The sequence below is a fragment of the Drosophila subpulchrella genome, unplaced genomic scaffold (genome assembly GCF_014743375.2).
Source record: "Drosophila subpulchrella strain 33 F10 #4 breed RU33 unplaced genomic scaffold, RU_Dsub_v1.1 Primary Assembly Seq16, whole genome shotgun sequence".
Lineage (NCBI taxonomy): Eukaryota > Metazoa > Arthropoda > Insecta > Diptera > Drosophilidae > Drosophila > Drosophila subpulchrella.
Window position 1 is genome coordinate 3,017,012 of NW_023665498.1, and position 14,105 is coordinate 3,031,116.

Sequence of the window (14,105 nt, forward strand, 5' to 3'; positions counted from 1 at the left end):
AGAGTAACTGGTGTATGATAGCCGGGGCCCACGACTTCATCGTTCTTCCTTGTTTTTAGTTGTTTCTCACACCTTAACACGTTAGCAAAAAATTAAAAAAGTTTTCGTTTTCGTTTTTTTTTAAGACGACTTAATCGTGGAGCATATTGCACACCTTTTGGGGAGGTCACCTTGTACCTTTTTCTTGAAGATATTCACATAGGTGAACCACCTTAAAGCTAGTCCCGAACACACACTACCCATTAAATAAAGATAAAAAGTGAACAAATATATAGTAAAATGCATTGTAACCAAATAAGCAGAGGACCACGGTGATTGTTAGACGAATCCTTACACGACGTGCTCGCGTTGGAAATGTTTACATTTTTGGTGTTTGTTTTTTTTTTAGCACTAAACACGTTTTATGTACGTATGCGAAAAGAGCGCAGAATACATTATCGATAGATTACAGATATATATATGCATTAAAAAATGTGTTATTATACCTTGCCATTGGGCACACTTAATTTTTGTAATTATTGCTTTATTTTTCGGATCTCTTTATGAAGACTAACAATAAGTGTAGCAAAATCCATTGCCAGATAATTTGGGAGGAGAGTAAGCTTGGTGAGATAGGACACAGTTTGTTTATACATTTGATGTTTTTTATAAGTAGGATGCCATAATCCCAGTGGGTGTTTTCGTTTCGAACATTCCAAGGTGCCCCAATGATTATTCTCAGTATTTTGGATTGTGCGTACTATATGATGTTAAAATCAGGGTATGCATTTACTCATCCATAGCAGAGAAACTCTTAAAACTATTGCTATGCTATTGCTACCGCTCTCACTTTGACGAGAGTTGGCAGAGCCATAGCAGAACAACGAAAAAGGATGTGCTTCTGCAACAGCAGAAAATGATGTTCTGTGCTTTGCGTAGCCGTAGCTATAGCCAAAAATTGAGAGCGGGATGAGAGCAGAGCTAATTATATTATTGATGTGCTGCGGCTCTCGCGTATTTCTGTTTTGGCTATTCTGCTTTATATGCACCGTCGGTGACATGTTTGCACTATAAATCAAAACTCACAAGGGTGTTACGAACTGCTTATTTTCGGTGGCAGTGCCGCTAGCTCAGTCTTATCTCAGGGGCAGGAAACCCCTAATGACACAGCTCGCAACTTAAATATCGACAACTCCGCTGTTTCACATTACTAATCTATCGGTCATCACTAAGGACAAAAACGTAAACAAAGATAAATATCTACAAGCATTGACGGAAAAATTGATGAAATTTGGTGCCTATCCATAACCTAGCCAAGCGCTCCCACCCAACTATGGATGCCCTCAAGACGATGCATCCATTCTCTGTCGGCAGGAGCCCCCTCCTCGCGACTACGACGGTTCCATCTCCCCCACTGGGAAAACTTACTCACACAATGTGGGTTTTACAAATGTTTAATGAATATGGTAAGTACAATCATTTATATTCATGCTCCTCTTAACTGATCTATCCTTCCTCAGCCTTTAAGACCGAATACTCGGCCGCCGTCTTAAATATTTACGCGGTCAAAGCAGAGGATTGTTTTGCTGGAAAAAGGGTACAGGCGCCGCGGAAAATTATGCTCCACCAGTCATGTATTGGTAGAGCTCGCATGGAAACACGGCCCTCAAAAAAGACATACGCGATGCGCGTGTGTATAGTCACCTAATCCTAAGGAGCTCCAGGGGAAAAGAAGGGACACTATACCATCTACTAATGCTCGCGACCTTTTTGATTCTAAGCAAACGATAAATTCACAAACAGGGAAGTAGATATCACTATCAATAATCAAGGTAAGAATGTATATTAAATTTTCCTAAATTTCAGCCACTATTACGATGGGCCTGGAGGGGATGATAACCCGGGCTGAAGACTTCTCGCCGGAGGCCAGCAGCGATTCGGGTCTCAAAGAAAGAAAACTGGCGCACTGCGCACTGCAGTCGGAAGTTCGGCCGCCCGACAAAATGGCGGTACTCCTCAACGCCGCGATGCGACGGCTGGAAGTTCCCGAGATGAGGCGGACGTGGTAGACCGGAACGGACTTGCCGGGAAATTCTTGATGTCGTCGGCGTCGACTCCGAAAGACGTTTATGGCTGGTCGTCTGTGGGTCGAACGGACACCGGTTGCTGGCAGCCAAGTCGGGGCTGGTACGTATGGTACGAAGTCGCGCAGATATCAGTAGAACTCCCAAGTAAATATCCCGTGGCCCTTTCTGTTGGGACCCCGTCTGCCTTTATAAATGGTTATTAATAAATAATGAACTGAACCATGTAACTTCCTAATCACTCACTATTATTTAATTTTAAGCACAAAAAAATTTATCCTAGCACTTCCAGCTGCATCTACCTGGCTGGACAATATGGCTGCGACTATAATGATATCTGCTGATCATCGTTCCTTTCCTCGCCATCTTACATGGCCTCTCCCAAAATTGGGTCATTGGATACATGGGTCCATTTAAGGTAATCCCAGAATAATCGTCAAATGGCCAGATCGCCCGCCAGATTTATCCCGCTGCTGCAACTATCGCCCTATCGACCTAACCTATCGATAAAGTCCCTCCCATTATCGACTCCAATTGCAACATCAACCAAAGATTTCGAGAGGCGCTGCCCGGAGTTTCAGCAGAACGACGATATAATTGGTAGCTTTGGAGATACGATGGGATTCAACACGGCACTGATACCCACGCATGACGGGAAATATAGCAGATGTGATCGCGATGCTCGTATACTTTGTTTTGTCCTTCTTTCAGATCACAACCGGATGTTTTTGGCGTGATACACTCCCAGACTGCGGTCTTGGAGGTCCTCCAGCAAGTATGCATTGCTGCCGACGGATTTGACCACCCTGGCTTTTAGGAACTTGCGAGCAAACTTGGCGTTAAAGGATTTGCTGAAATCACTCAGCACGAAGTTGCGGCGGAAGACTTCTTCACCTGGCTTGGCGAGCAGCGTACGGGCTCGCCTATCGTATCGCTGCCGGCTCGTCTGGTATGCACCCTCCACTTGCTTCTGCACCTTGGCGTGGATTACCCGAAGCTTGTCCTTGGTCTACATTCCGGCCGTTTCATGGTCGACTGAGTCGTCTGGCTAGCTTGTAGCTGGAACCGTTGATTAATATGTGAACTGTTTGCCGTTGTCCGACTGTATCGTCTCAGGCACCCCGAACTTGTAAAATACCTCGTTTACCAGGAAATTTACTACGCTCGACGCCGTCGCCTCTTTCATCGCCCTTAAGAAGGTGTACTTGTAAAAGTGGTCCACCACGATGAATATCCAGGCGTGTCCACTCCTGGACCTCGGATACTTGCCCAGAATATCGATGTACAGTTTCTGGAATGGTCTCTCCGTCTCTACCCTTCTTCCGATTCCGACCTGCATCCGGAAGTTTGGCGCTTTGGACTCCTTGCACACCTCGCAACCCCGGACGTATTCCCGCACCTGCATAGTCATCCCTGGCCAATAGAACTGACGTCGCAGTGTCTCCAAGGTCTTCGTCATCCCGCCATGGCCAGCCTCGGGGTCCGAATGAGCACGCTCTATCAAGCAGTGCATCAGGTTTCGCGGAATCCACAGCTTCCATTCGGATCCTTCCAATTCCTCGTCCATCTTCGGTTTACTCATGCGCTTGAAGATGAGTCCGCCATCCACCTTGAGGTCCGGTAGGTGCTCCCTGTTGGACTCCACGTCTTGCACTAACTCCGTATAATACCAGTAACTCCGTTGGATCTATTTGGACTTCCTCGATGATGCGGGATAGAGTGTCGGCGACTACGTTCTCGCTGCCTTTGCGATGTTCAATGCTGAAATCGTAGCCCTGCAGCTGGAGAGACCACGTTGCGAGTCTTCCGGACAGATCCCTTATTGTCATCAACCACTTTAGGCTGGCGTGAACAGTAATGCATGTGAAGGGCATCCCTTCCACATACGGTCTGAATTTCCGAATGGCTAGGATGGCCGCCAGACACTCCTTTTCCGTGACCGAGTAATTAACCTGGTGTTTGTTCATCTTGGCCGAGAAGAACGCGATGGGCTGCTCTTCTCCGTCCTGGTTCCGCTGAAATAATACCGCGCCGACGCCAACGTGGGATGCGTTGCACTGGATGCAGAAATGCTTCTTGAAATCCGCATGAACCAGGTCCGGCGCGCTCGTCAAGGCCAACTTCAGGTCATCCACTGCCTGGGTGGCCCTGGGACTTAAGGAAAACTTTGTGTTTCCAGCCTTCTTTAAGGACTCGGAGAGTGGTGCGGCTAGCGTAGCGAAGTTCTTGACGAACCGTCGATACCATCCCTCTGTGCCAAGGAAGGCACGTACTTCCTTCATGGATTTCGGGTAAGGCATCTTCTGGATTGCCGAAACACGTCCGGGATCCATCCGCAGCAATCCACCTCCGACTATAAACCCTAGGTAAGTCAAAGATTTGAAGCAAAACTTCGACTTCTTTAACCCTATAGTCAATCCGGCTGCTTTCAGACTGTGGGCTACTCGACGCAAGTATTTCAAGTGCGTCTGAAAATCTGGAGCGAGGACTAGCAGGTTGTCCAAGTAGACGAAGACGTTGGATCTCCGCTCCGCTGGTATCACCCGATCCATGAGCCGGACCAAGCGTTGTGCCGCGTTGCACAGCCCGAATGTCATCATTCGAAACTGGTACAACGGCCTGCCTGGAACCGTGAACGCAGTATACTCATTGCTTCTCTCATCCAGTTCAATCTGCCAAAACGCAAACTTTAGGTTTACGCTGAAGATGTAATGCGTCTGATCTATCCTGGAGAGGATTCCTTCAATACTGGGCAGAGGGTATGCATCCTTAATAGTCAAGGCGTTCAACTTCCGGGCATCCAGGCAGAACCTGTCTTTCCCTGGCTTCGACACCACTGTTGTGCGATTGCTCAACGGGCTTTCTCCTCGATGACACCCAGCTCCAAAATCTTGTCGATTTCATTTTCGACCACCTTCTGCTTTGCCTCTCGTCACCGGCTTCCCCACGACGGCTGGAACTAGCCCGAAGGCTCGCCAGAAGACGACTCCGAAGTACGCAGTTTGTTACAGGTATAGGCAAAGGTAGAACGTGACCGGCTTACTTACGCCTTTGTACTTCTCAGGCAGCTCCAAGCGTCCGATGATGGATCGATCCTCGCCAGAAGCCGTCCGGACTACCGAAAAATACGGTTGGACGGTAACTCCCAGCGTTTCCAAGAGCTCTCGACAGCCTTTGCCCAGCACACTTACGCTGGCGCCTGTGTCCAACAAGCCGGTGAGCTGATTGCCCAAGGTCTCCACGTCGGCGAAGGGTCTAGGATCGGCGGAATCTATGCGTTTAACGGCCGCCACCACCTCTCGTCGTCTGGATCTCCTCATCCTGAAGTGCTCCCTTGCCTTCTGGACTCTCCGTGAGACTAGACGCATGCCGCTCAGCTGATGTTCCTCAAAAGTCCGGTTACGTGCCTCCATATACCAGCGAAGCCTTTCATACTCCGGTAGGTATCTTAACAAATACTTATGTCTATTAGATGGGCTATATACATTCTTCATCTTCATCTTCTTCCTTCTGAACTACTTCGCGAGATTCCAACCTGGGCGAGTCCCTCCCGCCTTCGGACTGCCCAGCCGACCGTTATCCGCGCAATCTGGACATTTCGGTAAAATTACGGCCGGTCTGCGCACCGGAAAAATAATCTCCTCCACTCCGTAGCCTCGCAATCCTAGAATCCGTGCTCCGCAGCCCCGCAATTCCAGCAACCTGGCCTAAGTGGGTTTCGGACGGGTCCACGGAGCTCATACACTTCCAGGTTTCGCTGCTCGTCGGCTTCGTCCTGTACGTGCGCCTCGCTCACCCGTAACTTGTAACTTGCTGCAAGTAAGCAGCACGCCCTCGACGACCGAAACTCCTCTCTACTTCGACGCACTCCTCCCGAAGTTCGTCCACCGTGAGTACGTCCATCGCGTAAACGTACCTAGCGATGCCGTCCCTCAAGAACTTTTTCACCACCTTCACCAACTGCCGCTCTGGCCATCGTCCTCGCCGCCGAAGGAGAGGTTCTAGCGGTCCACTCGGATGCAGCAGTTCCCGTTGCCGGCTCCCGCGTTGGCGTACAACCGCGGCTCGTCCCGAAAATCCGCCGTCCTTCGGTCCTCTATGCGCCACGGCCGTGCCTGGCGATCACTCCTACCTGCCGGATGATACTCCGGTACCTGGCTCAGGCTGCTGTCGATCCCTGGAGAGTCGATCACCTGCGGTCGATGACGCTGCCTGGCTGGAAATTCCGGCGGCCTTCGGTAGCCTCCTCCTGTCTCCTGCCGCTTTGCCGTGTGGTAGCGGCGAAGAATACTGCCACAGCCTGTCATTGCTTGTCGTAGGAGGCGACTAATATGGCAATGGTTGCCCCATCCGAGCTTGTCGGAGCTGAGGGGGTGAGGCCTACCGAGCCTGTAATTTCGGTACCACGGGTTGAGCAGCTCCAAGACTGCTCATTGAGGTCGGGCCCCCTGTTGGGAGTATCGTGGTGGCTGTGGTGGACACCTAATTCGCGGGTAGAGTCTCCGGGCTCGACGTGGATGTTGCGTTACCCAACTCGGGTGCTGTAAGCCACAGAAAAGTAGAGATTATAGATAGATCTCGCCCCTACGCAAGGAAAGTGCTTGCCCGACAAGTAAGTATTTGAATTGCTACACCCAAAAAAAAAAAAAACCAAAAGTATACACTTAATAAGCGTTGTGTTAAAAGTATACTGAAGTTAGTATACAAATGTAAGTATTAACTCAACACTAATTAGTTTCAACTGTATACTTTGTAGTGTAAGTGCTCTACCAAAGAGTATAAAGCGTAAACCTGTAATGTTATTTTTAAACTAGTCATATTTGACTATTTAGTTTATTATTTATACTTTTGGTTTCAACATAAACTTGATGTAGTATAAAGAAAATGTAGTTTCAAGTTATTGTAAAATAGTTTCATGCCAACACTTTATAGTATTAAGCTTATACTAATTATTATATGAGTGAGACTCAGTAGCATAAATAGTATACTGGACATTAAATAGTTTTTCATGGTGTGAAACTAGGACAATAGCGATTATTCGAACATATATTTTGGTGTGAAACCAGGACAATAGTGAGTATACGAACACAGAAAATGCTACTGGATTTTGAGTTTTTTGACGCGTTAATGATTATTGTGACGATTTATATCGGTGAGTTTGGTCCCGCATTTTTGTGAAATTTGTGCCGAGTCAACATGTAAGTAAAATATTTCTTCTAAAATTAAAAAAAATCGATATTATTTTGTCCCTGTTGGTAAATTTTGTGTGTATTGTGTATTTTCAGATGCAAGTGCTCTGCGCACGCGTACAGATGCATACCGCGAAGGAGCTAACGAACTCGACGTACCGCCTTTGTGCTGTCAGAACAGCGAGTGCCTTTCGGACGATCTCGGACGACGAAGCGCTCGTCATTACAGGCCAAGTTCCCCTATGTGAACTGGTGCGGAAGGCCAAGGACATACAAGCGGCTCTAGCAGGCAAACAGGCGGGCCACAGAACCAAAACCGAGGTGAAGAGGAGTGCCAGGATGCAGAGCGTCGACAACTGGCAGGCAGCCTTGGACAACTCCAGCAAGGGACGCTGGACGCAAGGGTAAATAGGAAGCACGGCCAGGTAGATTTCTACCTCACGCAGGCGCTGAGTGCACATGGTTGCTTCCGAAGCTTCCTTAAGCGCTTCAGACACGACACGGAGAACGGTTGTCCAGAGTGCGGCAGATGGATTGTTAAGGACGATCAGAATGTCCTATTTTAATGTCGACGCTTCGGGTCTGATCGCCAAATGCTGATGAAGACCACCGGGGCAAGAGTTCGGCCAGCGACGGCAGCCTACGCAGCGAGTGTACTGCGAACGCTGCGTCGCATCGAGAATAAGAGGAGAGAAGCTACAGCCTAGGTGGCTACCATTGCGCTAAGCCACCTTGCGGTGATACCGCGCAATCACGGCCCCCTGTTGTTGCTTGTACTTATTTTAGTCTGTATATACGTGTTAGGTAAAGGAATATAAAAAAACACGACAGAGCTAAAAACATGTTATGTGTGTTGCGCAAAATATGAATATTTATGACATAATATATGAAATAGTAATAAAAGAAAAACAACATACAACCTGATTTTATTGGATTTGGGATTATTGGGATACCACAAAAAACAAAATAAATTTTATACTACAGGCAAAGGGGAAATCGTATAAGTCTTACACGAAATAGTATAAAATGTATACTAACGATTTCGATAAATAGCTTAAAAAGTATACTACGGCTCTCTAGAGTAGTATAATATGTATACGAAATAGTATAAAACGGAGACTACATAGCATAGCTTTTATACTAAATAGTATAAAAAGTATACTATCAGCAAAAATTTCAGTACACTGAGTGAGTATAAATTGTATACTCGTTAGTTTAACTTTGATAACTTCGAAAGTTTCAGTTTAATACTTTCGGTGTCATAAGGTTAATACGCATCTTATCAAGATATTTTTGACACTCAATAGTTTAGTTTTATTGTACGAATAGTTTAGTTTCTATGATCAATTTTTTTTGTGTGTACTGGGGTGGTTGCTATGTACATAGCTATAGATGCTAGTCCAGGGCGTTGTTTGGTGCTTAATCTAGACCCGTGCATTATTTCCTCACTTGTGGGTATATTAGAATGCCGTGGCAGTAATCCCTTCAGTGCGGAACACGTCACGTTAAATAAGTTCGGAGGGATCCGAGACACACCTCTCTCCTGCCGCTGCTGAATTTCCGCTGGGCCATTTGCGCCGCCTTCTGGACACGACGGAGTGGGCACCATTGATACTTGGCGACTCGCGCCCTCCTGGAGCGGCTGCGGTTTGCTCTTGGCTGGCCCAAGGACATCGTTCAGCAACTTCATCATGTCCATGAAGCCGTTCTTAATCTCCTCCCTCAACGCCTGGCTAACTCCCAACTCCTGCGATGCACGATATGTTTGGGCCGCTTGTGCCAGAGCTGCGTTCATCGCCGACTCCGCCGCTGAATCCCGTTCCATGTTCATCTTTTGTGGACTCTTCTGTTCCGGAACCAGAAGTTGATCCTGCGCCTCCACGATTGCTGTAAAATCAAGTACCCTGGGCGACCGATGGTGCACCAGGTCCGCCGGTTGATCCCTAATCCGAACCACCGCACTACCGCCTACCGGCGTTCTGGGTAAACCCAAAGCCAGCGATATCAGCGGCAACCCAGCAGCACCTCTACATCCGTGGACCAGACATCGTCCTTGTCGTTGCCAGGAGGACCCATCGACCTGAGCTGGTGGCCGTGCCTATCCCTGACGTCCTTACCCTCGGACATGACTTTCAAGAACTTTTAAATAAATACTTTATAACTAATAATATGATAAATAAATAACAATAATAAATAATTCAATAGTAAATAAAATAATAAGCAACAACAAAAAAAAAATAAAAATAAATAACAACAAACAAATCTTCCTCAATTTCAAACACATTTTAAATTCTTATATTTTTATTTTCTTCTCCTTACTGCTCTGGACCTGGGGAGATGGATCTGACTCCGCCGGTGGGCTTCCGACCTAACTTGTCTTGCGCTTTCTCCAAAACTCCTATTATCCCGTCACCGCCTAGCCGTTCGTCAATCGTGGTGATAGCCGCCAGTTAAGAATATCGGCTGGTTTGGCTCCTGTTGGCTTTTCTTTCCCGTCTTCTTTTTCTATTTTAAGTCGAGGTAACCGGGTCACGATTACGCAATTAAGTATAAAACCGACATAAAATTAAAAATCCAGGACGGGAGGAACCCAACATCCTAACAAAAAACATTTACGAGTATATATGATGGACGTTGATGCACTACGAGCAGTACAAACAAGTGGCCCAACGACACCAAGCACGTGCTTGTTACGCGCAGGGCCCTTCTATCAATTAGGGCAAAAATGCGAGTTCGCAAGGAAGATACAAAAAACAAATAAAGACGGGACACAAATGAAAACAAAAGAAGCAACTAAGAATGAAGCAAATGAGTTAAAATATTAGTTTTTAATACCGGGATAGAAGTTGATGTGCAAATTAAATGGTAAAGATTGTTATACTTATTACATAGAACGCGAAAGGGCTAGTGCAGACAAAAATTTGATGTACATCGTGGCAAATTTAGGGGATAACAATTTCGTGTTAGTCTAGTAGGGACATTGAAAGTTAGGCGGTTTACAAGTTCTACAGAATCAATATCACCTCTAATAAGATTTTGCATAAAAATAGTACCAAGCATTGTTCTACGATTTACAAGTGTAGGTAAATTAAGCAATAGTAATCTACTCTGATAGGAAGGTAGCCTTACGTTTTGATCCCAGTTCAAACTACGAAGGGCAAAAAGAACAAATCTTTTTTGTACCGACTCAATACGGTCAATGTGCACTTGATATTGTGGACTCCAAACCGAAGAACAATATTCCAAAATAGGACGGACAACGGAGGTAAATAATAATTTGGTTGTATAAGGGTCATCAAATTCTTTTGACCAACGCTTTATAAACCCAAGAACACTCATGGCCTTGTTGACAGTGGACATTATGTGGCAGTTAAATTTAAGTTTTGGGTCCAGAAGAACGCCTAAGTCATTAACGGAATATATACGGTCGAGTGACGTATTTTGAAGAGAGTAACTAACAAAAGTAGGAGTACCCCTATAAAAAGTCATAAGGTTGCATTTAAGGCAGTTCAAATTTAAAAGTTTATACTCACACCATCCCTGAAAACAATCAATATCTGACTGTAAGTTGAAACCTGACGCTATATCGTTATATGATAAACAAAGCTTAACATCATCAGCATACATTAGTACACGAGAATGTTTTATGGCAGAGGGAAGATCGTTAATAAACAAAGTAAACAGCAAAGGACCCAAATGACTACCTGAGGCACTCCAGATGTCACGTAGATCAATTTTGAAACAGCGTTCTTGAATATAACCCTCTGAGTCCTACCATTCAAATAACTTGAAATCCAAGTTAATAGCTTACACGGAAACCCAAGCTGATTTAATTTGAATAATAGAAGAGAGTGGTTGACAGAGCCAAAGGCCCTACTAAAATCTGTATATATAACGTCAGTCTGCATTTTTTTCTTAAATCCATTTATTACAATAGATGACAATTCAAGAAGGTTGGTGGTGACCATGCTGACACGGTGATATTAGCGAGGAACATAAATGTTGCAAATGAGAAGTAATAATACGTTCAAATGCTTTAGGAATTGCCGACAATTTGGAAATACCTCTATAATGATGGAATGATAAAAGAGTCCTTCCAGATAGTAGGAAAAACTGATGATGAAATAGACAAATTAAAAAGTTTAAGAATTGGTTTACATATGGTTGACGCACAAAACTTAAGCACACACCCGGGGAGTCCATCTGGACCGGGAGAATAAGCTGGCGTTGTTGTTGCTAAGTCTCTTAAGAGAGAACTTTCCGTAAAGGGGTAAAAATACAATTTGCCCTATTTAAGGGATTAGGGTAGTTAGAATTTGACCAAGCAGCCGAACTATAAGTAGTTTGGAAAAACTCGGCAAATAAATCAGCAATTTCAGAATCCATCGATGCCTCCATTAAGTTAAAACGTACCGATGAAGGCAATGCCGACGACTGTTTAGCTTTGAAGGAAGCCTATCAGTAATGCATTCATTAAAAAAGTATTTAACACTATATAGAATAGTTCAGTGGCACTTTCAATATCCATACAATTGTACAAGTCTGTCCAATTATATTGCGAAATCATATCGTTAAGTTTTTTATAGTCACATTTTCGAAAACATCTCATATTAGTTTGAGGAACTAAAGGAGAGAGGGTATCAACGCATGGGAGGCAGATTGTCAATTCCATTGTTGGATGATATCGGTCTTCAGGTACAACAAGAGCGTCAATTCTAGATACCGTGACTTCAGACGGGTCTGAAACAAACACAAGATCTAGTTGTCTATTTAATGAATTCCGTATAAAGCTTACTTGCTGTAACGATAATTCTAAAAGACCATCTACAAAATCATGGACGGATAAGGGTATAGCGACAAGTGAGTCAGTAGGAGAAGACCAAGAGGTATGAGAGAGATTAAAGTCACCCAAAACAATCAAAAGGTCTCTGTTAGAAAGAAGGGATAGAACAGATTTTATCGCAGACAGATGGTGCTTATAAATTATTAAATCAGAGCCAGGTGGAATATAGGAAAATGTAACAAAAATAGATAAGGATTGCAAGGAAACTTTCACACTAACAAATTCAATTTCGTTATGGGTATCATAGTAAATTTTTTCAGATGTTAGGCTAGTGGTAACGGCAATCAGCACACCGCCTCCCCTACGTGAGGAGCGATCGGTCCTATAGGCATTAAAGTTATTTAACAGAACTTCAGAGTCAGATATCTCTGGATTCAGCCAAGTTTCCGTAAAAGCCAAAATATCTGCAGTAAATGCAGAGGAGTGAGCATAAAGCTTGGGTAGCTTCATATTTAGTCCCCTAACATTTTGATAAGCCAAAAATAAACTTTTTAGTTTTTTGGCGCAGTGGAAGGTCTGTTATTTGTTCTCGGTTTATTGGGAACAAATTCTTTTATTACTAAATCATCATTAAGCCAAAAGCTTTCAGAAAGTAGTACCTTAAACACATCAGGCGGTTCAAATATTTTAAAAGAGGATATACTACGAGCGTATGAAAATCGAAATTGTTCAACTGAAATATTCTCGGATGGGAATTTTTCACGTATAAATTCCAAAACATGTTCCTATGAGGAACAACTGACAGTTTCTTACGTCCCCCAGCAGCAGATTGAACCACACTAAGCTGAGAGCCAGAATCGGTACCTACTGTACCTATAGGTACCAGACTTCGAGAAACAGTGACTCCACCTGAATCAGCTTTATCCCTAGGCGCAGTTGGTTCGCTTACCCCAGTGTCGACAGAAACTGCTGCAGCTACCAAGTTCGGAATTGGGGAGGATACCGTGACTAAGGCAAAGCTGGCTTTTTTGCGTTTAGGCGACTCAGTTAGTAATTTTTTATTATTAAATTGGGCACAAACGGAATTGAACCCCTCATTGAGCTGTTTAAAAGCACCTGAGAGATTCAAAAGGCTGTCTCGAGTCTGCTTCATAAAGCCGCTCATCTCAACTACCATTTCCTTGCAGGATCCACATGACCACATGAGACCAGAATTCAGATAAATGAAGTCTTTGACTCTGCCAGTAAATCCTGCGCATTTAACGTGCATCATCGATTCGCAGAGCCAGCAGAAAATAAAAGGGTCTTTAGTTGAAGCCGAAAGAGTACAATTTCTCTTACAGCAGACAGGAGCCATTTAAGGGAGGTGAAATAAAAATAAAATAAAATAAAATATGAAAAACACCCCAAGTAAATTTGGCACTGGGATCAAATTCCAAAACCACAAAGGCACAAAACACGAAAAAAATTAGAGCGCGAGATCGCGTTATAATTTAAATGTAAGAGAGCGCGAGAGAATAAATCTTCTATCGACTGAGCTTTGCTTGTGGGACACTGACAACTTTACGCACGAACAGTTACAATGTAAAGCAAGCAAGAGAGAGAATAAGAGAATAGCACACCAAAAGTCTACCAGAAATTCGGCAGGTTCCGAGAGAGTTTAAATGACAGTTGTAATATAGAGCGGGAGAGAGAGTGGGAATAAAAGAGTTTTAGCAAGATTAGTAAGTGTGAAATTACACTAACAAAGCTAGGAGATTAAACAAATCTAATAGAAATGTTAAAATAACTATAACCCGTTTACTGGGGGATCAAGTTTAAAACACTAACACAACTATTAGGCTAAGCTTTGTTAAAAAACAAACACAAGAAACTCGCAAAAAATTACCGAAAAAGACAAAAACTCAGAGCAGAAAAGTAAACACATCTGTTCACAAGCGACGCTAAATCGATCTAGGATAAATAAATAACAAAATACTAGCTTTAAAACTACCCTATCACAGAAATTATCACAGATTTTCTTCAGTGCCTCCCGTGATGCAAATCTTGGTTTACTCCAGGATGCCATCA